At 32.7% G+C, this 27,906-nt stretch overlaps 1 long non-coding RNA gene across 1 annotated transcript; it reads right to left on the reverse strand.

Moving 5' to 3' along the window:
* Window positions 1-8,288: 8,288 nt before the first annotated feature.
* LOC143058813 (uncharacterized) lies at window positions 8,289-27,890 on the reverse strand. Its single transcript, XR_012973241.1, has 6 exons — window positions 27,793-27,890; window positions 26,384-26,787; window positions 18,185-18,414; window positions 17,692-17,881; window positions 15,639-15,713; window positions 8,289-15,288 (listed from the first exon to the last, which is right to left on the reverse strand). It is a non-coding gene; the product is annotated as an uncharacterized LOC143058813 (long non-coding RNA).
* Between the last annotated feature and the right edge of the window lie 16 nt (window positions 27,891-27,906).

The raw sequence follows: 27,906 nt of genomic DNA on the forward strand, positions 1-27,906 counted from the left end.
TCAATTTAGTCCTGTTTTGTTTACTTTAAGAAAGGGTTATTCCAGTTATTATCGAGAACATCTCCATGCTTCTGATACATGGAAAAAGCGGTTTTAAGTAACTATTGTAACGGAGGGGGTCGGTGACGACACCTTCCGGGACGTGTAGCGGCCAGTACTTCGCCCCTATTCGACCATTGGGATACCTGATATCAGATTATGGCTGAACAACAGACAATGATCAAACGAAGCTATATTTTATTCACATATGTACAATAATTGCAGGTATTAAACAAAGTCGGATATAAACAGGAGTCAGAAAACTTTCTAAACTGAAGTTCAAAAATAGAGTAATTTCAAAGGTAAAATGAAATTGAAGTGTTCTCAGAGTTAGTATTAAAAGTAAAGTAAATTTACTAAGCGTTGTGTTTTTAAAGTAGTGAGATTTGCACCATAAAGGGGTGACTAACTGTGGCGAACTGCACCGAAGTGGTGGCTAACTCTAAACTCAAGTGAACTGATACAGTCCGGCGAGTATTTGGAGGCCTGTGCAAGGCCGACTCCGACTGAATATCAAATGATATTCTAAACTTGTCATTAAACAGGGTAACTTTAACTGAAACGGTACTGAAGAAAAGTTGAATAAATAAATATTCATAAAACATTATAAAACATCGAAAGTTAAATACTAAAACAGTTAAATTAACAATCCTTACTTTTATCTTACTGTGTTTAAATAAAACTAAACTTAAAATAAACATTTAAATACTAAATAATTAATCTGTCCAAATTAAGGGGAATTAACCTAGACACATCAATGCACATCTATTACATTATGAAGCATAAACCTGTGGAGGCACTTGACCATTTACATTTCCTACTGTAGTAATATCTATTCATCAAATGAGATAAGCTTTTTCACGTTCCTAGAGTGACCGTCATATTCAGGTCTGACTAAGTTATATATATTTTTGTGATAATACGGATAATAGTTATCAAAGGTACCAGGATCATACTTTAATACGTCAGACGCGCGTTTCGTCTACTTCAGACTCATCATTGACGCTCAGATCAAAATAGTTATAGAGCCAAACAAGTAAAAAGTTGGAAGAGCATTTATTAATTAAACCTTAAACTCCGTATTTCGATTGGTACGAACTGTTTGCAGCTGATACACGTAGCAAACTTGTTCTTGCACTAAATCGATTTATGCAACATCCTCTTAAACCAAAGAACCTAAATCTAGCAAAATCATTTTTAATACTACTTAGATAATGTTCATTGCGAAATGCATGTACACAGTTGTTTCATTCGTTTGAGCTTTTGATTTTGCCATTTTATAAAGAACTTATCATTTTGAATTTTCCTTTTGAGTTCTGTAATTTTGTTATTTTACTTGCACTCCGTTGATTATTTTAAAGTATTCTTTTAAAACCCCGTTAATGTTTCTCCATTGTTACATATCACTGAAATTAAAGATACAATGAGCAACATCCGAGAACACCTCAGTTTTTTTGTAGGGTTCGTGTTGCTCATACTTTAGTTTTCATTCTCGTGCGTTCTGTCTTTTCATCGTTTTGTTGTTGTTTTCTGTACCCTTTGTGTGACTTGGATGGAGAGTTGTCTCATTGGCACTCGTAACACATCTTCTTATATCTATAAAATATTCTTTCCCAAAAATAATAATAATAATAAATGTGAAATATCTCACTTTCGTCTATTCAAATCAGCAAGATAAGAACCATTGCACGATGAAAGAGGGTCGAAAGATACCAGATGGACAGTCAAACTCATAAGTCGAAAATAAACTGACAACGCCATTGCTAAAAATTGAAAAGACAAATAATAGTACAAATGACACAACATGGAAAACTAAAGATTAAGCAACACGAAACCCACCAAAAACTGGGGGTGATGTCAGGTGCTCTGGAAGGGTATCCACATGTGGCAGCCGTCGTAATGCTCATTTTAATACAAACCCAATAAATAGTCTTATTCGGTAGGTAACAATCGTGGAATGTGAATGTAGCTACGACATAAGGAAATTTCCGATATCGTCTGTGAAACGGATACCCCATAACGGTCAACCAACTCGTGACGGCGTCTGTAAAATTTACGGAGGTATGATTTGGAAATCTTGGTTTAATAGCTTCCTTGTGAGCAGCAACCATCTATCAAGGAAATCATGGTAGAAAATACAAGCCCGGGAATGTCGTATCAATTGAAAGTAGGAAATTTTTTTCAATTCAGTTTTCAAATAAATATGACCGGACAATTTGGACAGTGCAATGAAATTAGTTTTTTAGACAATATTTAATTGTTTTAATGTATATTTAGGTTTTGCATTTATTTTATTATTCTAGACTTTGTCGTAAATTTAGGCATAAGTGTTTTACACGGATTATGTGTCATAATCTTGGACAAAGGTCTTAAATGCATTTACTCAATTTATTTCATTATTTATTCTCTGTGACAGTTTGGACTACAATTTACAAATACGTGTCGGACACTAATTACGCTTTTAATCTATTGTCATTTCTTATTTGTCATCTGTTAATTTTCTTAATCCTTTAATTGATTGTGCTTATATATATTGTTATTGTTTGTATGTTACATTACATTTAGTTTTGGAGTTTGTTGTTCGGTCTTGCCGGACTGCTAAAATAAAAGTTTAAGGAGCGAAATCTTCCTTCTTGATTTACATTTAGTCGGAACGCCATTTCACCCGGCTATATCAACATATCGATGTTTTCAACATCAGCAACGTTCTACATCACAAAGACATCACATCTTACATTCAAACTACTGGTATATTGGGTGCTCATCAAATTTTCTTGATATGAATCATGATGCAACTTCTTAACTGAAATACAAGTGGGATGTTTAGCTAGCTATAAAACAAGGTTTTTCCTCGGAAAATTCCTGTCCTGTACAAAGTCAGGAATAAGAGAGTTGTTTCCATTCGTTCGGTTAATTGAATAATTCTAACATCTAACTTCATCTTTTTAAAACAGAGTCGGAGTACGTTATTTCTGTGACAAGTTTTTATCCATGGCTTACAGAAAGGTTCTAGACAAATAAGGACGTAAAGACTATAAATAAATAAATAAATAAATGATGAATATGATTTATTTTTTGTCACAAATTTATTGTACATGATACAAAAACATGATAACACTATACATTCACACAATTGATACCGAGCAATTTTTAATAATTGGCTAACGTGACACGGGTTTTTTTTACAAAATAATTAAAATTCATATGATTATATCATTTTCCTAAATTTTTTACAGTCGACTCTCGAAGTCAGTCGGACCAGAGAATTTTTCGAGATACACGTAGTTCGTCTCAAACAAAAACCGGAAGTTTGACAGACCAAGGGACACAACTCTTACAAAGCTTGGTGAAGTTAAAATAAATCCGGATGAATTTGGGAAGGGGGTCGATATTCTGGTATCAGATCGATGGTCTTTCATTATTATAATAAAATTATTTAAACTTATTCAATTGTTTCAGTTACAACTTTTTCCTATGGCCCTTATCCAAGAGAGTAATTTCCAATCGATCTTAGAGTTATTTATGTCGTTAAAATTTGACAAAATTGTCTATTCTCGATACGAGAGATTTTAGAAAATTGAGATTTATCTTTATTTAGTTTCATCTCTTTCTTTTGAATAGAAAATACAACAAGATAAAAGACGCCGATTTTAGTCGTTTTTAGGTGATCATCAACGGAATTCTTAATCCTCACTTTATACACACCCAAGCTCATTAGTGTAAATCACGATTAATTGATTTGTAAACATTTTAAATACGTTGTCATAAACATTAACAATGTATCACTAATTATTGATGAAAATTCTATAAAAGATAATCTCAGGTAAACACTCGTGGAAATAGCATGTCATCAATCAATTACAGTGGTCAGTGACCGGAAATTTAATTACACGTGTATTGTCAGATTAACTCTTTATTCCATGTAAATCCCGGAGGTCATGTTTTGACATATTTGTATAAGTTCGAGATAAATGATGAATTTTGAATGCTTTTGTTAACCTTGGGACTGTAGATTTAGTTCAACTCAACCGAAATTTCGACTCATTCAAATTCGACTCATCAGTAGTCGAAATACATACATTTATATGGAGAAAAGTTCGGGACCACGTGAAAAATTCGACTCATCCGAAATTTCGAGTCAACTGAGTTCGAGACAACGAGAGTTATTTGAACATTGAAAAAGACTGATTATCTACAAAAATACTCATTCAGGTTATACATGTATATTAAAATATATCAAATTATTATGTAAATAAAAATATTGTTATTTTTTCTTATTTTTTTTAAACAATTTTCAATACATTTAATATAAATCCAAATATTAGTTTTACAGAATGTTCATTCTATTATATCTATGCAGAAAACTGTCTAGTATGTTCTTTTTCTTCAGATTTTCAGAAAAGGTACAAAACATTGAGGGCAAAATATTAAATGCCATTGAATAAATATGAGATTTTTTTAATAATATTTAGAACTATGAACAGTGCAATACAGCAGATTATGTTAGTACAGTGATAAAAACACATTTGACACACTTTTCTTGTCATTACACGATCTTCAAGAAATTAATTTGAAACTGTAATTCAGCATCCGGTATAGTTCATCTCAGTTCTATGAAAAATATTGGATGATTCCATGATTTTTTTTCGGTGTATATACTAATAAAATACAGATATATAAAATGACTATAGTTAGCTTCGAGAAAAAAAAAGAAATATGAATTTGTATTTAAAGATTTTTTACTATCGAGACAATGATGGCTATATTAAGATATCAACATCACAAACGTTAAGTGTCATTAAAAACAAATTGTATTTACATTGTTGTTCTGATTTATCCGATAAAATTATCCCAAAAAAAAATCTCATATAGATTTGATGCATTTTAAGTGCTTTTCTGGATAACCTTTCTATAATAAAGCCACCATCCAATCCCAATGAAACAACCATTGTCTCGCGCATAATTACCCAACTAGATCAAATCAGACTTGCAAAATGTCTGCAATATTATAAAATGATCACAAAGAAGCATCTAAAACTCATAATAAAACATTGAGGTGTCACTAGAAACATTGGCTTTAGTATTCCTGCACTAAAAATACTTTCACTCCATAATATTAATGAACATATCACAATCACAACCAGACTGCATACTTATATCCTGGTATTAATAACATTGAATGTACCAATGTACAATGGTGTTGAAATAATATTCACCATACACATCTTATATGTACAGCAGTATCAAAAAATAAAGTTTACCATACACATATTATATGTAAAGTGGTATCAAAAAAATTAATATTCACGATACACATATTTTATGTACAATGGTATCAGAAAATAAAATTCACCATACAAATTTCACATGGACAGTACGTGGTATTAAACATCACCATACACATATTAAATGTCCAGTGGTAACAAACAACTCAATTCATCATACACATATCATATGTACAATGGTTTCATAAACAAGTTTCCCCATACACAAATTATATGTACAATGATCTTAAAAAATAAAACTCGTCATACACCTATTGTATGTACAACTGTATTAAAAACAAGTTTCACCATACACATATTATATGTACAATGGTTTTAAAATACAAGTCACCATACACATATATGATATGTACAATGGTTTTAAAAAGAAGAATCACCATACAATATAATATATACAATCATGTAAAACAAGAATAATCATACACATATTACATGTACAATGGTAACTACAACAAGAATCACTATACACATATTGTATGTAAAAATGGTATTAAAAACAAGATTCATTATACACATATTATATCTACAATGGTATCCCCAAAAAAAAAGATTCACTATACACATTTTATATGTAAAATGGTAATATAAACAAGAATCGCTATAGACATATTATATGTATTATGGTATTAAAATACAAGAACCACTATACATATATATACAGCGGTATTAAAACAAGATTCACCATACACAAATTTAATGTATAACAGTATTAAAAACAAGATTCACCATTTTCATAAATTATGTACAACAGTACCAAACACAAGTTTCAACATGCACATATTATATGTACAACGGTATTAAAACAAGAATCAATATACCCATATTATATGAACAATGGTAATAAAAACAAGAATCACTATACACATATTATATGAACAGTGGTAATAAAAACAAGAATCACTATACACATATTATATGAACATTGGTAATAAAAACAAGAATCACTATACACATATTATATGAACAATGGTAATCATAACAAGAATCACTATGCTTATAGTATGTGAACAAATGTAATAAAAACGAGAATCACTCTACAAATATAATTTGTACAATGATACAACAAAAAAAGATTCACCATACACATATATTATGTACTACGATACAAAAAACTAGATTCATCGTACACATATATTATATGAACAAAGGTTTTAAAACAACAAGATTTTCCATCGCATATTATACTTTTGGTTAACAAATAAACCCTCTAGCTAAAGTCAAAATACTAGATATCACACAAAATCTCCACCAATTAGGGGAAAGATACTTTATGAAAAATTAAGAATGAAATATTTTGAATTCTAAAATATAATTACCAATTTCCTGTTTGTCAGATATATATATAAAAATAATTTGGATGGAGAGTTGTCTCATTGGCACTCATACCCCACATCTTCCTATATCTTAATAGGAAACTTCTAAAATCTAGAAACTTTTAAGTATTGCATGTTGAGAAATAATACTGTTTATCGATAAGAAACCGTAAAATAAAGAATTAACATTTTTTCCAAATATACGCAAAATTGTCTCACTGCTTTATATTCTATTTGAGGATAAAAAAAATGTGCCGCGTAAATTGAAAAAATATAAAACCTGTACATTTCAAAGCATTACATCTTTAGGAAAACAATACTATAGATAAAATAGAAACATCAACGAAAATATATGAAGTATTAAAGCATGGTTTCTTATACCTCAAAACAAAAATACCAATGACAAGAAGAAATTGCAAAATCTACATAAATTAAGGAAACAGTAAGACTCATTATACACAATGGATTATGTCGACCGTCTTTTTTTTTATTGGGAGGGGGCATGTTCTTAAACTGAAAATTAGAAGGAAGAAAAACGACATTTAATCTCCCATTTAGAAAAAAACACATGATCTCCAACAAAAGATGAATGATTGATGCAAAATCTTTGATCGTGTTAACACAATGACATCTATTTACATTTAAGTAATCGAATATTAAAGTTTCAAATGGATTATATATAACTATTTTATAAAAATAGTGGAAGTAACCACAGATGATTACAACATATTTTCTGATATATACACATTAAAAACATTACATTTTTTATAAAAGTATTTTTTACATAAAAAAAATATGTTTACATCAAAATATATGTCTGTACATGAATAAACTCATTAAGAAATATTAAACATAAAGTTACTTTGAATTTACCTGTCTGTACAAAAACACAATCAAAAGAACAGCTAATAAATTCAACATAATATATTTCTATATACACATAGTGACAACCATCAAACTTTAGCCTGTTAAGGGTACTTCGTAATATCTATAAAAATAAAACAAAACACATTAAAATTTACAGTCGTTTTATGTATACATTGATTGATTGATTGGTTGGTGATTGCTTTACGCAGCATCATACCTAAAACCCTATATCGCAACGATAATTGTTAAGTCACAAAAGAATATGTATTCTTACCAATATATACATAGTCGCATCATATGTCTCTATGTATAAAAACCTTGATCGCTTTAAAACATTAGACTATATCTGACATTAAGATCTATAACAATTTTTATCAATGAATACACAGAGCTACACTGATTAGTTTGTACCAATTATCAAAGGTGTCAAAAATTGCCAACTGCTTTAATGAGTCAAATCTTAGATATATTAGCATTATTTTAATTCTAGCATGCTTATATTCTAGTAATTTCTGAAAATTTGCATATTACTTCCTTCAATGATAGTTTGCAAGCTAGTTAGCAAAAGTTCTAAAATTGGTCATAATAGCTTAACTTATGTCATGTTAGATCAAATCAGTGGCGGATCCAGAAATTTTCATAAGTGGGGGCCCACTGACTGACCTAAGAGGGGGCCCGCTCCAGTCACGCTTCAGTGATTCCCTATATAAGCAACCAATTTTTTTCCCAAAAAGGGGGGGGGCCGGGCCCCCTGGGCCCCCCTCTAAATCCGCCTCTGCAAAGAAAATACACAACCTTTGTAAACATCAACATACACATTACACTTTCTGTAACAAACAACGCGAAAATTTTTACTACAAACGTTCATATCTTAAAACTAATCTTTGAACACTATATGTCCATTAAAAGTCAGATAAAACTTTCTCTAACTGCTGTTCAAAATAAATTTCTACTCATATTTACACATTCAATGAAGTATGTCTTACATTAAGAGTCACTCCATGCTATGGAGTCGTTTACTTTAAGAGTTCATCCTAGTTTTTTTATTAATTTTTATTGGAGAAGGGGAAGTTTACGGTTAAGCTGAAATTATGATAATCTAAAATAAATTTCGTTTAGAGGCCAAATATATTGCATGACCTAATTCAGTGCTGTTTCTCTGTTTGGTGATATAAACTTTTTATTTGTTCGTTGCTACTTTTTCCGTTCGTTGTCAAATCTTTCGTTGTAAAACTTTTTATCTTGAAGTGGGTTCTTTTCCTCCATTAATGCCAGATACTCTGTTGTGACCTCGTTAGTCTCATGTTGCTTTTTTTATTCTAAATATCATGTTGATACCTTATTACTTTTAAGATGTCCATTGGGGGGGGGGGGGGGTCATATCTCCTGGTTTTGCCGAATAACATTTTGTTTTTCTCCATTGTATCTAAAAGATATTCGTTAATCTCTATCCACCTTTATCATCTGGTGTTGATTCCAGGGTTTTTAAATAACATTTTGTTTTTCTCCATTGTATCTAAAAGATATTCGTAGATATCTTTCCACCTTTATCATCTGGTGTTGATTCCAGAGTTCTTACATAACGTTTTGATTTTCTCTATCCACTGATGATGTCCGATCTTGACTTGTCATCTCTTCACTATGCATTTTCTTTGTACTGAGTTGCATCTACTATATCACTTGCTCATTCTGGGTTTATGTCAGACCTTTGCTTTTTTTTTCGTTTTTTTTTAAATCATTTTCCGATCTTCTGATGTTGTCAGATATTCGATTGCTATTTCTATTACGATTTTTTGTTGTAACATTTTGTTGATTTGCTTTTTATCAATATTAGGTATATACTAGTAATTATCAACTTTCGACTATTTGTCAATTCGATTATGATCTGAAATCGTCTAATTATACTTTTTTAGTTTTTCTCTATTTTAGATGATCTTCGATTGCCACTTTCTTATAGATTTTGAATTGATCATGCCATCAGATTTTCTGTTCATACTTTGACACTTTTTTCCATATGAATGTGCCAAGTATCTAAAAAAAATCATTTCGTGTTTGGTCATTAATTGTTCTATCCAATACCATCACTCCGTTGAAAATTAATGATTATCTTTTTTCACCAGGAACATTATGTATTCAAAATCTAGGAATCAAATAAGACTTATATACAGAAATAATTAAAACCTGAACAGTACTTAATTTTCATAGAAGTCAACCGATTGTTTTGTTTTTAGTATAATTGTCATCTCCAATTCCTCATATCTTTCCGAATGTTTTTATTCACTTGTAAACTAATAATGCCATTACACAAATTTCAAGCTGCTATGTTCATAATCTAGTACCAGTTCAAAATTGAAAAATATACATTATGACTGAAACATTTAAATATTGAAATCAAACATGACCCATCAATACCAAAAGCATATGATGTAGAATGTGTCTCTTCATCATATCTACCACAGATCTATGTCCATTATCAATTGCAATGTTTAAAGGGAATTTCCCATCAATTTTACATATGCCTGTGTCTGCTCCGTTCTCTAACAATAAATGTACAATTTCACTATGTCCTAGTTCGCATGCATAAAACAATGGCGTGGTGCCATCTTCTTTTTTCAAACTGATGCTAGCATGGTGATCCAGAAGACAACTGACTACATCTTTCCAACCCATGAAACATGCAATGTGTAACGGAAAAGAACCAGCTACTACATCAAATGCATAATCTGCTGACTTCCTACTGACATAATCTTTTACATTTGATGACCTATTATTTGCAAGGCAATCAAAACAAATTTGTTTTACTTTGTCTATTGTTGTCGTTGCATGGTAACTAAATTTATCGGTTATAGACTGTTTCCGATGGATACTACTTTTGCTGTTAGCATTGTTCTCTAAAAGTAACCGAGTTATTTCTACATTTCCATTAAGTGAACTGAAATATAAAGCATTACCACCATCATTTGTCTGGGCATTAATGTTCGGTTTCGGGTTATGTTGAATCAACAGTTGTACTATACTGGTGTTGTTTGTTGCACATGCTGTGATCAGTGGTGTAAAGCCATCTTTTCTACATAGATTAATGTTAGGGTTCTTCTGTAATAGCAACTTTACTATATTAGTATGTTCGTTTTGAATTGCCATTAATAAAGGACTACAGCCAGTATTGTCACATAGATCAACGTTAGGATCATTCTCTAACAGCAACCTTGCTGTAGCAGTGTATCCAATCATAATTGCCATTAAAAGAGGACAACTACCATCAGCGTTAGATAGATCAACGTCAGCATTCCACTCTAACAGTAACCTTACTACATCAGTATGCCCAAACGAACTTGCCATTATCAGAGGACTACTGCCATGAGTGTCACATAAATTAATATTAGCATTCCCCTCTATGAGTAACCGTACTATATCAGTATGACCATTTTGACTTGCCATTATCAGAGGACTATACCCATTTTTATCACACAGGTCTATGTTAGGACTTTTCTCTAACAGTAACCTTAGTATACCAGTGTGTCCTTTCATACTTACCATATACAATGGACTGCAGCCATTAATGTTACATAGGTCAACATTAGATTTGCTTTCTAATAGTAACCTCACTATATCAGTATGTCCTTTTGCACTTGCAATCAACAAAGGACTACAGTGTTCTCTATTACAAAGATTAACATTGGTGTTCCGCTCTAAAAGCAATCTCACTACACCAGTATGTCCGTTTGTACTTGCCATGAACAGAGGACTACACATATCTTTATCACAAAAATTGACATTAGGATGCTTCTCTAATAGCATGCTCACAATAGTTGTTTTCCCTTGATAACTTGCGATGGCAAGTGCAGTAAACTTATCTGTGTTAAATAGATTAATATTAGGTTTTCTCTCTAAGAGCAATCTTACTACATTACCGTGTCCTTCTTGACTTGCTACGTACAGAGGACTACTTCCATCTTTTGTGCATAAATCAATATTAGCGTTATACTCCAATAGCATACTTACAAAAGACGTATTCCCTTGAGAACATGCAATAATCAGTGCAGTGGCCCCATCCGTGTCACATAGATCAACATTAACGTTCTTTTTTAACAGTAACCTAACTATATCAGTATGCCCAATCCGAATTGCAACGTACAAAGGACTACAGCCTTTGGCACATAAATTAACGTTAGGATTCTTCTCTAATAACATACTCACAAAAGAAGTGTTTCCTTGAAAACATGCAAGTGTCAGTGCGGTAGTCCCATCTGTGTCACATAAATCAATATTAGCGTTCTTCTTTAACAGCAACCTTACTATAGCAGTATGTCCATTCCGAATTGCAACGTACAGAGGACTAAAGCCATCATTGTCACATAGATTAATGTTTGGACTCTTCTTTAATAGCAATCTAACTATTTCAGTATGCCCTGCACGACTAGCTACATAAAGAGGACACGTTCCATTTTCAAAGTAACATGGATCAAGGACCAGTTCTGACAGAGACTCTCCAAAAGTTTTGTTTACATATTGCCTAACTTTACGAAAAAGACTGCAGTCAATATTGACACATATATTTATGTTAGGATTTCTAGCTAACAACATACGTACTATATCAAAATGCCCATTATCACATGCTACGAACAAAGGACTTATACCATAAATGTTACATTGATCGATACAAGGATTATTTTGTAAAAGCAACCTTACTATGTTAGTATGTCCTCCCATGGTTGCTACGAGCAGAGGACTAAATCCTTGAACGCAACATACATCAACTTTATGGTTCTCTTTTAATAACAACCGAACTATATCGATATGTCCTTTCATACTAGCTGCTAATAGGGGACTTAAGCCGTTAAGGTCACATAGATCAACACAAGGGTTCCTTTGTAACAACATCCTTAATATATCAGTATGTCCATTTATACTTGCTTTGAACAATGGACTACTGCCATTTGTGTCGCATAGATCAATGTTCGGATTTTTCTTTAATAACATGTTCACAATATCAAGATACCCTCCCTCACATGCAAAACTGAGTGCAGTGACCCCTTGATTGCTACATTGGTCAACATAAGGATTCCTCTCTAAGAGCAGCCTTACTATGTCAGTATGTCCCTTCTGACTTGCAACTAATAGAGGACTACAGTAACTAGTGTTACATACATCAACATTAGCATTTCCCTCTAAAAGCAACTTTACTATACCAGTATGCCCATTCAGACTTGCAATGTACAGAGGAGTACAGCTTTCATTGGTACATAGATCAACAGTAGCTTTCATTCCTATCAACAACCTAAGCATATGAGTATGTCCTTCCATACTTGCAAAATAAAGTGAACTACATCCATTGATGTCACAAAGGTCAACATTAGGTTCTCTCTCTAACAGCAAACTCACTATATCAGTATGTCCTTTCTTAATTGTAACTATCAGAGGACTACGCCCATATTTGTCACATAAATCCACGTTAGGGTTCCTTCCTAAAAGCAACCTTACTACATCAGTGTGTCCTTCTCGACTTGCCATGTACAGAGGACTACATCCTTTTTTATCACATAAATCAACATTAAGATTTTTCTGTAATAACATACTAACAATAGACGTATAACCTTTATAGCTTGCCATGTGAAGTGCAGTTACCCCATCTATGTTGAAAAGATCAACTCTTGGATTTCTCTCTAAAAGCAACTTTACTATTTCAGAATGTCCGTTCTGACTTGCCATGCACAGCGGACTATAGTAATAATGGTTACATAAATCAATGTTAGGTTTCCTGTCTAAAAGCAACCTAACAATATCAGTATGTCCATTTTGACTTGCTGTCAACAGTGGGCTACAGAATTTTTTGTTACATAAATCAACTGTAGGTTTCCTCTCTAAAAGCAGCCTTACTATATCAACATGTCCTTCCTGACATGCCAAATAGAGTGGACTATAGCCTTTATTGTCAAATAAATCAACATCAATATTCTTGTCTAATAACATTTGAACAATTAGAGGATACCCTTTATAGCAAACTTTGGTTAGTGCAGAGGCCCCCAAATTGTTACATAGATCAATTTGCGGATTCCTCTCTAACATCAATCTTACAATACTAGTATGCCCTTTCTGAATTGCCATAAGTAGAGCATTTCTGCCATTATTGTTACATAGAACAATATTAGAATTTTTTTCTAACAGCAACTTTACTATAGCAGTATGTCCTTTCTGACTTGCCAGTAATATAGGACTACTGCCATTATTGTTACATAAATCAACGTTAGGATTTTTCTTTAACAGCAACTTAACAATATGAGTATATCCTTTCTGACTTGCCATTAACAAAGGACTACATCCGTTTTTTTCACATAGATCAACATTTGGATTCTTCTTTAATAACATATCCACAATAGAGGAATAACGTTTACAACATGCCATGTTTAGTGCAGTAACCCTGTCATCTTTATAATGATTTACATCCACTTCATTATCTAACAACCACTGTATCATTTCTGTATATCCATCACGACAGCTCAATATCAGTGGAGTAGTGCCTGATCCACATTCCTCCTTTGGTATCACTGTATCCTTAATATTGGCCAGTACTATTTGTTGTTCCTTATCCAATCGTATTAAATGTTGTAACAACTGTTGTCTGAATAATAATTCTTTCATATTAGAGCTACTAAATACCAATGCTACTATTCCTGCCGACCAAATCTTTATCAATCTTTTCAAATATGAATCTAAATATTTATCTTGTATTTCAATAATAAAGTCTATGTTTTTCATTTTCTCATCTTGTGATTTCATCCAAAGAAAACGTTCACTTACAAAACAACTATCCCCATGTTCTATTAAACATTCAATCATTTTCTGACCAAAGAAATAAGCAATGAAGTCAAATAGTTTATCATGTAAGATACTATAAACTCCATTCTCTTTACACATGAATGTGCCATCTAGAGAGTCCAGTGCCATTTTAAGTTCTGCCTTGGATGTACTTCTATTCAATTTACAACCCTCACATGTGTCTTCTATTATCTGTCGTTGTTCATCAGTAACCTTACCTTGCAACCATTCCTCTAATAGTCGATTATTAAATAAAACACATAAAGCAAGACCGCATACCTTATGTTTCCCTTCATCTCCATGTCTACTCAAATTGTCTAACTCTTTTTTATAGATATCAAAAGGAATTCTGAAAAATTCTTTAACATCTGTACCTTTTTTTTCATGAAAAAGATAACATAAAAGAGGAAAGAATTCACAATGCTTTGCACTTTCATTAAGATTCATACTATTCAAACCAATATTATACTTATCTGCTATTTTTGTTTTTTCGTTTTCTGTAAGACATAACTCATCAGATATTAAGTTACATTCGCAAGGTATCAAAGGGGATAACATTATAAACTTATCATCTTTAAAAACTTGTAATCTACAACATACAATCACCTTACAGCATTTGTCAGCGATTATTGTGTTTATAACAGGTAGTAGCTGTTCCCAGTTCTCAATCTGTTGTTGGTTGGCAGTGAAATTTCCACAAATATCATCTACAATGAAGACTGTCTGTTTACCAGGTTGGTAATACACTCGTATATCAGTTGGTGAATAAATAGGTATGATTGTGTATCCCTCATTCTGCAAAACCAGTGTAGTGTGTCTAGCGATAAACGATTTCCCTACTCCTGCTGGGCCAGTTAAGGTCACACTGCTGTTATCTTGTAAACATTTGATGACGTGATCACTAGCTCTTGTAGACACAAACATCTTATCTTTCTTTTTCCAGTCTTCAATTTGTTTATTTATCTGATCTAAATTATGCAAGTAAAAGTCATTTGAAAAATAAAGTTAACTCATCTTGCAAAATAATTAGTTTGCTTACGTATACAATCTAAATCTAATCTATATACATGCTACAACTTAAGCATGTATAGACAAGTGTGAACGATAAACAGGTTCAGCCCATCATTTTTTTCTTAAAATGTCCAGTACCAAGTCCGTTTTATGTATCATGTGTATGCTGGTGTTTGCTTTTGTTGCAGTTTAGTGTTTCTGTTTAATTAGTGCGTTTCCCTCGGTTTTGCTTTTATATCTAGATTTGTTTTTGCTTAATCGATTTATGACTATTGAACCGTGGTATACTACTGTTGCTTTTATTTACCTCTGATGTTCTTTGGAATCACTTCTTCTTGCACCGTTTTCAACACCTCAATTTCCGTCAATAGTTCTTCTTTTGCTGAAAAAATGTATTTTCTATTAACATCATAATAATGATAACCAATAATTTAAACAGTACTAGTATTAGATTTAAAACATTTCACAATTTAAAACATTGCCCTTTTTTTTTTGTAATGTGGTCTTTTAAAGGCAATAAAATTTATACTACTCTACTTTCTGTACATTTTTATCAAACTTAAATCCAAGAACCTCAATAAACTGATATAAAAAAACTCAGGGCTAAAAACAAACTGCATGCAACCATATGAAATGAAACATAAGCATTACTGCCAATAATTATAAATAATAATATGGGTAATATAATCATTTTTATATTAAGTAAATTAACTCATTATAAATACCAGGACTAAATTTTGTATATACGCCAGACGCGCGTTTCGTCTACACAAGACTCATCAGTAACGCTCGAATCCAAAAAAGTTATAAAGGCCAAATAAAGTAAGAAGTTGAAGAGCATTTAGGACCAAACTTCCTAAAAGTTTTGCCAAATACAGTTAAGGTAATCCATGCCTGAGGTAGAAAAGCCTTAGTATTTCATAAAATTAAAAATTTTGTAAACAGTTAATTTATAAATATAACCATATCAATGATAATTCATGTCAGCACTAAAAGGTGCTGACTACTGGGCTTGTGATACCATCGAGGAAATAAATCTCCACCAGCAGTGGCATCGACCCAGTGGTTGTAAATTAACTAAACACATAAAGTTACTTTATCTGTTTTCAATGCGCTGTTTTTATCATGATCAGTTATTTGAACGTTTTTATTTGTATGGAAGTATGCAATAATAGTGGCAAAAAGATTTATCCCGGCATATATATATGTTACGAAACATTGGTCATCTTCGTGAAATTAGGAGTTTACTGAATATTCAACAGTATAAAATTACATAAACCCATGATTAAAACCACCAATAACATTTTTTTTACGTATTTGAATTCATTCGGCATATTTGCTATCTAGCAGTGGTGTAATTTGTTTTGTAGATTAAATACACTGCAATGAATAGGAAAACATACACCATGAAAGCATGCAGAATTTGCACATTTGCACATCAATCAGTTTGGTAAGTTTCAAATAAACTAAAAAATGAAATAATCACGAAACGTATAGATGGAATACCATACGAAACCAACTCACATTGTTTGTAAGTAAACTGCTGAAAAGCAATATTTTATTTTCACAACCGACATGCCGTTATTTTTTCGATGTCAGTACACATATTAATTGTCTTTCATTTATGATATTTTGACTTGCAAGAGAAATTATCCCGAGGTCATAGTAATCTATGGAAAAAACAGTCCCTGGGATCGGATTTTTAATTGTAGTTTGAACCACAATGAAAAATGTGACCACTGCAATTAAAGTTAAGCATTGTTGAATGTATAATTGGTTGGAATAATCCATAGCATGAGGGAGAAAACCTTGACTAAGAAAAAAGAATATTAAACTCTTTCAAACAATATTTTTTATTATAATATTTCGGATATTTTTGAAAATTAGTATATCACAACTTCAAATTATGCATGTTCTTGTCAGATTAGCTTCCGGTCACTTGAATATGCTTATCACAATGCTCATATTTGTGTGGTTTTGTGTTGATCAGTCTCTTTGGTTTTTTTCATACTGTGTACTGTTGTTTGTCTTGTTATGGTTTTGCGTTTTTTTGCCTCAATATATGGTTTTAATTACTATTGTTTGCAATTCGTTATCCATTTTTGAGAACTTAAGCTAGGTATAAAGCATGTTAAAAATTCTATGTAATAAAGAAGAAAATGCACCAAGCCAGGAATATGACAGTTGTTATCCATTCGTATGTTTTGTTTCAGCTTTTGATTTTGCCATTCGATTACAGACTTTCCGTTTTCGGTATTTTTGTTATTTTACTATTTTCAGTTGTTAAAAAAGGAATGTTGTTTTACTGGCAAAATGTGTTAACTTAAGGGAACTCATTTTCATATTTATCTCACACTTACTTTTAGCATTAGCTGCTTGTTCCTCTTCGTGACATATTTTCAAGATCGTAAATGACTGTTTTAACTCCTCAATCTCATTCTTTGAGTGTTTAATTTCCAGAATTATTTCTTTATTTGTTTGATCAAGTACCTTTGTCTTTAACTGATCGCATTCTAACCTCATTGATGGTCCACCTAATCTTCCAATAGCCTAAAATAATATAAGATGCGTTTATAAAAGTAGGAGGTTTAGCTAGCTATAAAACCAGGTTTAACCTTCAAGTTTTTTTCCCCGAAAATGCCTGTTCCGAGTCAACAGTCCGAGACAATGTTTCAAGTCTGGAATATGATAATGTTTCAAGTATAAAATATGACAATGTTACATGTCTCGAATAGGACAAATTTCAATATCTGGAATATATTGTGAAAGCAATTTACATATATGATTGCACCAAAGAGAAAACATACGTTCATACATCAATAATGTTTTTCAAATTTTTGATTGCATACAAACCTCACTTATGTCCTCCCAGGAAGTTGAGAAAAAAGTATTGTCTATCTTGCAGATTTCCATGTGCGCTATGTAGTTTCTGTAATACTTTATTCTTGCCAAATCTGAAGCAGGAGATGTCTCAGTAGACCCAGGCAGGTGGTCATATCCCTTTACAGGATACGTTAACTCTGCTAAGTTTCTCAGTAATGTTATAATCAAAGTAACGTCAAAGGTGTCTGACTTGGGAATATCTGTCAATAAGAATCTATTACTTTGAAAGAACAAATGCATATAAAAGTGACATCATTTCCTAGTAACATGTTATCGGATGAGCAGACAAAAATATCTTTTTCTTTTGTTGAAAGCTTCTTCTTTCATTTTTTATGTATAAATAAATCCTAAATGTATAGGTCATATAAGCTTTATCAGATAGAAGTGTACATATTTGATTCAAGGACATCGTTCATTATAATATTATTATAATCGTATTACAAGAAACGCAAGAACTTAATAGTGACCAATGATCCATGAACTATGAAGTCAAATTGAGATGAATTATGTTAAAACGAGATGTACATACATCTCATCATTATATATTGCAATTGTAGTGGACATTAACTTAGCGTAATTGTGTAACCTTTACTCACACATCATTCAAGAAGGTCTATGAAAAATGATGAGATCAAGGTCAGATCAACCTAGTCAGACCAACACGAAGAACTTTTAAAGTCATTCTTAGTAACGAAAACTTAACAGCTAATCACTAAACCATGAATGTAACATATTATGTTACTAATCCTTAATTATTTGTATCTTTTCAAAATACACTTAAGTTTTGAATATCAGTCAGCTACTGTTGTCGCAAATTTAGGTATAAAGCAACATACGATTTCACTGGCGTTGGTTCATATAACGAAATGTATGATGGATTAATATTAACCCATCAAAGATACCAGGATTGAAATTTTTTATTAAAGTGTAAGAAGTTTATGAACATGGTGAAGTGTCAACTATCAAATGCATATCAGGACGAGAACATATAAATATTAAATGAGTATTAAAGTGCATTTCTTTCTCACAAAAAATGTAAACGTTGTGTGGCGTTTGTTGTTGTTTTCAAAACGCTACAAAAGTAGAAACAAATATATCGTTTAATTAGTGTTTATTGACCCTGTTTGAACTTTCAAAAATGCATGCACATGTTGGTGAACAGACTTTTTCACAACGTAGAAACAAATACATCGGTTAATCAGGTTGAAGTTACAAACAAATGTAGCGTTTGTACTAACAAATGATGAACGAAAAACTGTAGACGTATTTCTAGCAAGTGTATAGTTTGTCAAAGTTTACTTAAACTTATGTTAGAAACAAATGATCAAAGCTTACCCGTTTGCATCGTTTGTGGTAAATCTAAACCCGAGGGTATCACCACCCCAGTAGCCAGTACTTCGGTACTAGCATGAAAATACGGATTTTTTGTGTTATTAAAATTAGCTGTTACAAAATGATAGAAATTATTATAAATTAAGGAATGTATCTCTCTCATGCAAAGCTCTGATTCCTTTCACGGATTTGGCTATACTTTTTGGACCTTTTGGATTATAGCTCTTCATCTTTTATATAAGCTTTGGATTTCAAATATTTTGGCCACGAGCATCACTGAAGAGACATATATTGTCGAAATGCGCATCTGGTGCAAGAAAATTGGTACCGTTAATTTTATTGTACTATATTGAAATGTTGAGCTGGAAGATTGTTGATGTTGTTCATAAGTTTCATAGGGAACAGTGATTGGTCGATTGATTTGCTAATTTGATATATTAATTAAATCCAGTATAATTACAATTAAATTCAAATTCAATTGATAGCATTTAGATTACCTTTCTATGTATTTTTCAAAGTTGTACAAAATTGAACATGTAAAATGTTGTTTGTTTATAGTTAACACGTGTTTGGTTAATTATAGTAAGGTCGGTTCGATTGGGATATTGAGTTCATGCACGAGTGAACTCGGGTGGTTTAAAGTCATTCGAGCCATTGCAGTCAAAGTGTACAGTAGCATTTTATTAGTTTCTCTTCGACTTGTACTTTCGTAATATGACAAGTTCTGAACGTGAAGAAAGTCAACTCTATGACATTATGATACTGACATAACAGTTAGAGACATGTTAACAAAAATTGCAGACATAACCATTGAACAATTCTTAAGCGGAACAAGTTATTACGATTGCTGATAAGTCACCAGCAGGATGTGATACAGTCAAAGAATATCTGTCAGACGAGCTTGCTTAGGTTTCTGATGATGAGAAGAAAACTAGGTCGGACTCCACTTTAACACGGACCTTGACGCACCAAGTAGCAAAAATAACAAGAGAGTTTTAAAGATCAAGGTGATAAGTATTGTTTACATAATGTATGGTTTTTCATCATATTGATATGAATATAAAAATTTATTATATAAAATGAACATTTAGATACAATTCAGAACATGACATTTTAATTTGAAAAAGAATCCCTCTTCATGATCTATTTAGGGAAATGAGAAGAACATAAATATTTGAAAAATAATGATACAAATTTGTTCGTTTTATACATGATTGATAATGGTTATTCTATCCAGTTTATCACGATTCAACCAGTTATACTGTTATATTTAACAAGAACTATATAAAAATGCTGAATTTGTTTCAGAAGCTAATCCAGAGAAAGGAATTGTAAAGGGAATCATTTTTGTCCTACATGTAGTTAAACAACACGTTTACGAATAATTAATCAGTTCTTCTTTTCTTGGTATCCAATTCAGTATACATCAGATTTTTAGCATGTTTAATGAGTACTAACTATTAAAAAAGTTAGAAAAGGAGAAAAAGATATCTGACATGTGCAGTAGATAAAAAATATATAGTTATCATGAGCTATATCTAAATTTTAATACAGTAACCAAGAGTTTCATTTTGAATATTGTTGTCTAATTTACGCATTTGGAATGATACTAGTCGAATTCTTTTAGGTTTAGTACTTTTTGAGTAAATTAATCATTTGTCTTAATCGCTGGGCTGATTGATTATTAAATCTACTGATAGTTATATAAAGGCACTGGGCTATTAATCAATTAATCCACTGGACAGGTTGTTATTGAAGCCACTGGTCTAGTTGTTAGTGATGCCACTATTCGTGTGGTTATTGAAGACATTGTACAAATTGTAATTAAAACCACTGGGCTGATAAATAATTAAGCGTCTGGGCATGTTGTTATTGACGCAACTGGGCGTGTTATTATTGACGCCACTGGGTCTGTTATTATTGACGCCACTGGGCGTGTTTATTATTGACGCCTCTTTGCGTGCTATTGACACCACTGGGCGTTTTGTTATTGACGCCACTGGGCGAGTTATTATTGACACTACTTGGCGTGTTGTTATTAACACCACTGGGTGAGTTGTTATTGACGCCACTGGGCGTGTTATTATTGACGCCTCTTGGGGTGTTATTGACGCCACTGGGCGTGTTGTTATTGATGCCGCTGGACGTGTTGTTATTGACGCCACTGGGCGTGTTGTTATTGACGCCACTCGGCGAGTTATTTTTGACGCCACTGGGCGTGTTGTTATTGATACCACTGGACAAATTGTTATTGACGCCACTGGGCGTGTTATTATTGACGCCTATAGGCGTGTTATTGACGCCACTGGGCCTGTTGTTATGGACGCCACTGGGCGTAATGATATTGATGCCACTGGGTGAGTAATTTTTGACGCCACTGGACATGTTGTTATCAAAGTCACTGGGCAAGTTGAAATTGAGGCCACTTTGCAAGATGATGTTGAGGCCACTGGGCAGGTTGTTATTGACGCCTCTTGGCGTGTTATTGACGCCACTGGTCGAGATGTTATTGACGCAACAGGGCAGGTTGTTATTAAAGCCAATGGGCAGGTTGACATAGAATCCGCTTGGCAAGATGCTGTTGAAGCCACTGAGATTGTTGTAATTCAAGCCATGGGCTAGAAGTTATCTAAGCCATTAGGCATGTTGTTTTTAATGCACTGAGTATGTTGTTATAGACGCAACTGGGCAATTTGTTATTGAAGCCACTGGGCAGGTTATTGTTAAAGCCACTGGGAAGGTTGTAATAAACGCCACTTGGGAGGTTGGTATTGAAGACATTGGGCAGGTTGTTTGTAAAACCACTTGGCAAGTTGTCATTGAAGACACTTGGCTGGTTATTGTTGAAGCCACTGGACTGGTTGTTATTGATGCCGATGGACAGGTTGTTATTGACTCCACTGGACATGTTGTTATTGACACAACTGAGCAAACTTATTATTAATGTCGAGGGAAAGGATGCTGTTGAAGTCACTGGGTATGTCGTAATTAAAGCCATGGGCTAATAGTTATTTAAAACGCTGGGCAATTACTATTGACGCCACTGGGTATGTTGTTATAGACACCACTGAGCGGATTGGTATTGAAGCCGTTGGACAGGTTGTTTGTAAAGCCAGTGGACAGTCTGTTAGTGAAGACACTTGGCTTGTTCTCATTGATGCCCATGGGCAGGTCGTTGTTCACGTCACTAGGCAGGTTGTTGAAGCCATCGGACGTGTTGTTATTGAAGAAACTTGGCAATTTGTAATTAAAGCCAATGGGCTGATAGTAAATTAACCCACTGGACATGTTATTATACAAGCAACTGGACATATTATTATTAATACATATAGGCATGATGTTGTTATAAAAGATATAGGCTGATAGTTAAATTAGGCAATTGGGCATGTTATTAAGGCCACTGGGCAGGTTGGTATTGAAGCCACTGGGAAGGTTAACGTTGTTTGTAAAGCAAATGAGCCGGTTGTTTTTTTGAAGACACTGGGCAGGTTCTTATTGACATCAGTGGGCAGCATGTTGTTGAAGACATTTGACTGGTTGTTGTTGAAACCACTCGACATTTAGTAATTGAAGCTACTAGGCTGATAGTTACTGGACTTGTAGTTATTAAAGACTCTTGGGTAGTAGTTGTTGAAGACACTGGGCTTGGTGTTGAGAACATTGGGTTGGTAGATGTTGAAGACACTGGGCTTGGTGTTGAGGACATTGGGTTGGTAGATGTTAAAGACACTGAGCTTGGTGTTGAGGACATTGGGTTGATCGATGTTGAAGACACTGGGCTTGGTGTTGAGGACTTTGGGTTGTTAGATGTTGAAGACACTTTCTGTGACTTGGCTGCTTGTTGTTGAAGCCACTGAGCAGGTTGTTATCACATCACTTGGCTGGTAGTTGTTCAAGACACTGGGCATGTTGATCTTGGAAACAGTGGGTAGGTTGTTATTACAAACACTTGGCTGGTAGTTATTCAAGACACTGGGCATGTTGATGTTGAAAAGACTTGGTAGGTTGTTATTGAAGACACTTTGTAGGTTGTTATTGAAGACACTTGGCAGGTTTGTTGATGAAGCCTCTGTGTATGTTGTTATTGAAGACACTGCTGATTGTTGTTGAAGACACTGCTGATTGTTGTTGAAGACATTGTACAGGTTGTTTAGTTATTGAAGACAATGGGCTTGTTGTTATTGGAGACACTGAGCTGGTTGTTGAAATTCTCGGCTGGTTGTTAAAGATACTGGGCTGGTTGTTGTTGAAGACACTGGATCAGTTTTTGTATACACCACTGGAGATGTTATTAAAGACACTGAGGTGGTTGTCGTTGAAAACAATGGGCAAGTTTTAATTAAAGGCACTTGGCTGGTTGTTGTTGAAGACACTGGGTATGTTGTCATTGAAGACACTGGACAGGTTGTTATTGCAGACACTGGGCTGATTGTTGTTGAAGACACTGGACAGGTAACTGTTGATGAAGCAACTAGGCTGTTTATTATTTTAGTAACTTAGCATATTATTATTTAAGTCACTAGGGCATGTAGGGCGAATGTATAGACAAAACGGATTGTTATTGAAGCTATATGGATGAATTTCAGACATGTATATTGGTATATTATTTAACAAAATAAATGTCTTTAAATAGTTATATTAAAGATGCTGACATACACCTTGATTAATTACTTAGACTAGTGAGAATAACATTCGCCAAGTAGTCAAATGTTCATTCTCAATATCATTCTCAATTATATTTGAACAGCGGTATACTACTGTTGCCTTTATTTATAAGTTTCGAAATGATTCGTCTCTCGTATACAAGAGCCAGTGCTAACACCTGTACTTCTGATAAGATTTTTCTGAAGCTTAACAGGTAAAAATCAGACTGAGAAAAGAATGGTTACGTTAGAGAAGACTTTCCAGGACAATTATCTGTTCGTCGAAATGAAGAAATTAAAATAAATATTCAATGCTATTCTCCCGTTCTTTGTGTTTCGAGAGCACTTGTCTCTGCAAGTGGCGTCTCCCATGTAAGAGTTTGTGGTTATTTGATAAATATTTTATGTTCGTTTGAGTTTACGAATTATAATTTAAATGTATTTTTCAAATTTGTACAAAATCGAACGTGTAAAATGTTGTTTGTTTATAGTTAACACGTGTTTGGTTAATTATAGTAAGGTCGGTTCGATTGGGATATTGAGTTCATGCACGAGTGAACTCGGGTGGTTTAAAGTCATTCGAGCCATTGCAGTCAAAGTGTACAGTAGCATTTTGCAAAATAAATAATATTATTAATCATATTATTTATTTTCAGATTTGTGGACCACAAGTGTGGGGAAACCAGTACAAGCTGCTTAATAGCTATATATTTATATGAACTTTCAACAATATGATACTCATATTTATAATAAAATGTGCGCTTGTCTCTGCAAGTGGCGTCTCCCATGTAAGAGTTTGTGGTTATTTGATAAATATTTTATGTTCGTTTGAGTTTACGAATTAGAATTTAATTAAAATAATTATGATTCTTTGCATTGCATACGAGAATATTGGATACGGTGATTAAAAATATTTTCAACATTTTATTCGCAAATGAAAAATTTAAGTTGAGTGAAAATTGTGTTTTAATATCGTTAATGTATACATGTTATAAAGAACTTTGAACATAACCACTGTAACATGTGTATTGTTTAATAATGTATACAAGTGTCTCTTCTCTGTAGAATAAACAACATTGTTTTTTTAATTAAATATTTCAGCTCAGTGCACATTTTCAATAAACGAAAAGAACGGTACAAAGCGTGACAAAATAATGATCAAGTAGTTAAATTGTCTGCGGAGACACAATGACATTAACATTATGATTTTACAGGTTTTGATCACTAATTCAATTGTTAGAATGGTTTAAGTATAACAATGAATTGTAATAATAGCGATAATCCATACTAAAGTTATAGATAGTTTATTATTCTCAATATGAATATGATTGTATGAAAAACTTCATAGTTTGATATTTAGGAAATATTATATTTTAAATTGTAATTATATTTAAATTGTGTCAATTTCATGTCCATTTTCAAATTTATAAATTGAAACAGAGTCAACTACAATAAATTGATTACTAATTATCTGTGATTTCATTGTAATATGTCATTTATTATAGCTTATTATGATTACTGTTTACAGTTATTCAATGTCTCCTAAGGAACAACATATAAGAATGGTGTTATATTTTACATTTCTTAGACATTTGATACAAATCAAAGTCCTAATGATATGCATAGGCAGTTTCATAATTGTCTCAGTACTAGTATTTAGGAACTTCCAGTTTATTTCCCTATTAAAAAGTAAGTTAGTAACAACAGATGCAATTGATGGCAATTTATAACACATCTTAATTTGTTAATACTAATCATATTGACTATGGAACACGAACTTTCATGCCTGCAAATTTGTCTACGTTTCATGTCAGTCCTTCAAACTATTCTACCCTATTGGGGAAATCTCATAGTCGGTGTACACCTGACCCTTACAAAATTCAATTACTTAGACTCAATACTTTAAAAAGCATTCAGAGGTATAGAAAACATTTAAACACATTATTCTTATTAAAAGCCATAGAGGTTCTGAATAAGTATACTAATCATATGCATATGTCCTTGAACTTAAAATTCCACTTAATATTTTAAATGGTTGGCTTGTATGCATGTATTTCAATAGTAGCCAAGATGTTAAGAAACAACAAATAGTATTGCTTCTTGTTCACAGTATGAAACGGTATCCAGATTACATAGGAAATTTCAAATTGCATTGCAGGTGGTTTATAACATGTATCAGTTTATTAATACTTACCAGGTTGCCTTGGAAACAACAAGTTCCACTGCTGCAAGTTTATAACTTTTTTCTTGTCTTTCAAGTCATTCAGTTTCTTATATTCTTTCTTCAGCGTTGCATATAAAAAAGAAGGATGGAATTCCCTATCAAATAAAACTCGTGCAGCACGTGGAGATATCCCTGTTATCAACAAGCCAATTCTCACATAGTTGTCTTCTTCTTTGGTGAGAGATGCCATCTTTCTGGTGTATGTTTTGCTATTAATCCCAATACTATTTAAATCACGGCATGGTCACATATTTATCAAATTTAGACAACTTCACACACATATATTACTTTTGTATGAGAAAAATTGTTTTGAGTTCATTGGTTTGCCCTTTATACGATATGTTCTGTCGCTTTAGATTCCATTATTCTATTATCTAAAGGTAAAAAATAACAATTAAAATTCACATTTCAAGAATACCAAATAAATTGGTCAAGTGAAATCTCTTTGCAATAAAACATCGTAGCAGTTGTCCTAGGTTCACAAAATAGAAGTGTGCTACTACAGTTTTTCATTTTTCGATAGCTTCTTTGAAAAAATTACTTTAAAACTATGAAGCACATTGATTGCCCTATGAATGAACATGTACAATTAGTGTCGACATCGAAAACACTTTCATCAACACCCCTTTATATTACTAACAAACATCCGTGACGGCGTTTACTTTTTTCCATGGAAAATACATAACTTCAGATAAATGTCGAATGACCATACAATATATATCATGTGTGGCTACTGAGTATGGTTGTAAAATGCTGGTCCTTTTTCTCGGAGTGCGGTATTTTTGTTATTTTATTTCTGTAGAGTCTCTCAGTTTTTGTATGTTACCTTGATATGTCTTCGCAATCGATTAACGAGATTTGAACATCAGACTTCCTTTATTAACGTCTAAATTTTTTAATCCTGATATATAGTCTTATTAACATAAAAACAGAACTAACCATTTAAACCATTGAAACTTTTTTCTGCAACCCGAATGAAATCCTGTCATGTAAATTGCTTCAAAAACATTGTCTAGTTCCAATCTTTATGCATGCGACGAGCGAGAATGGAATACCATACTCACTCGTCGTATGCACAAAGATTAGTATCAGATGGTTTATATAAAAACTCATTAAAAATTAATAAACCTTTATTTTGTTGGTATTATTTTAGTTGTTGCATGAATCACAGAGAGCGGCGACGTAAAATTCGTAAAACATTATTAATGTCCATTTGGCATCATTTGCCTCTCTTTTAATGTTTTACAGAGTTTATCAACTATAAATTTAAAAACAAATTCAAGGTTAATGATATTCCTTTAAGTAAAAAAAAATGGGAACAGTCGGCATAATAGTGACTTTGACAAAAACTTTGAAATTTTAGTTAAAAGTAAACTTACTGTTTAAGATAATCTTCCTTTTTGAAGAAATTCACTTTGATGGAATCAGTGAATACTATATTCAGCACAATATACCACTACAATATTGTACCTTTTCGCCATTTTGAATTTAGA

This window comes from Mytilus galloprovincialis, chromosome 14, assembly GCF_965363235.1.
Source record: "Mytilus galloprovincialis chromosome 14, xbMytGall1.hap1.1, whole genome shotgun sequence".
In the NCBI taxonomy this organism is placed as follows: domain Eukaryota; kingdom Metazoa; phylum Mollusca; class Bivalvia; order Mytilida; family Mytilidae; genus Mytilus; species Mytilus galloprovincialis.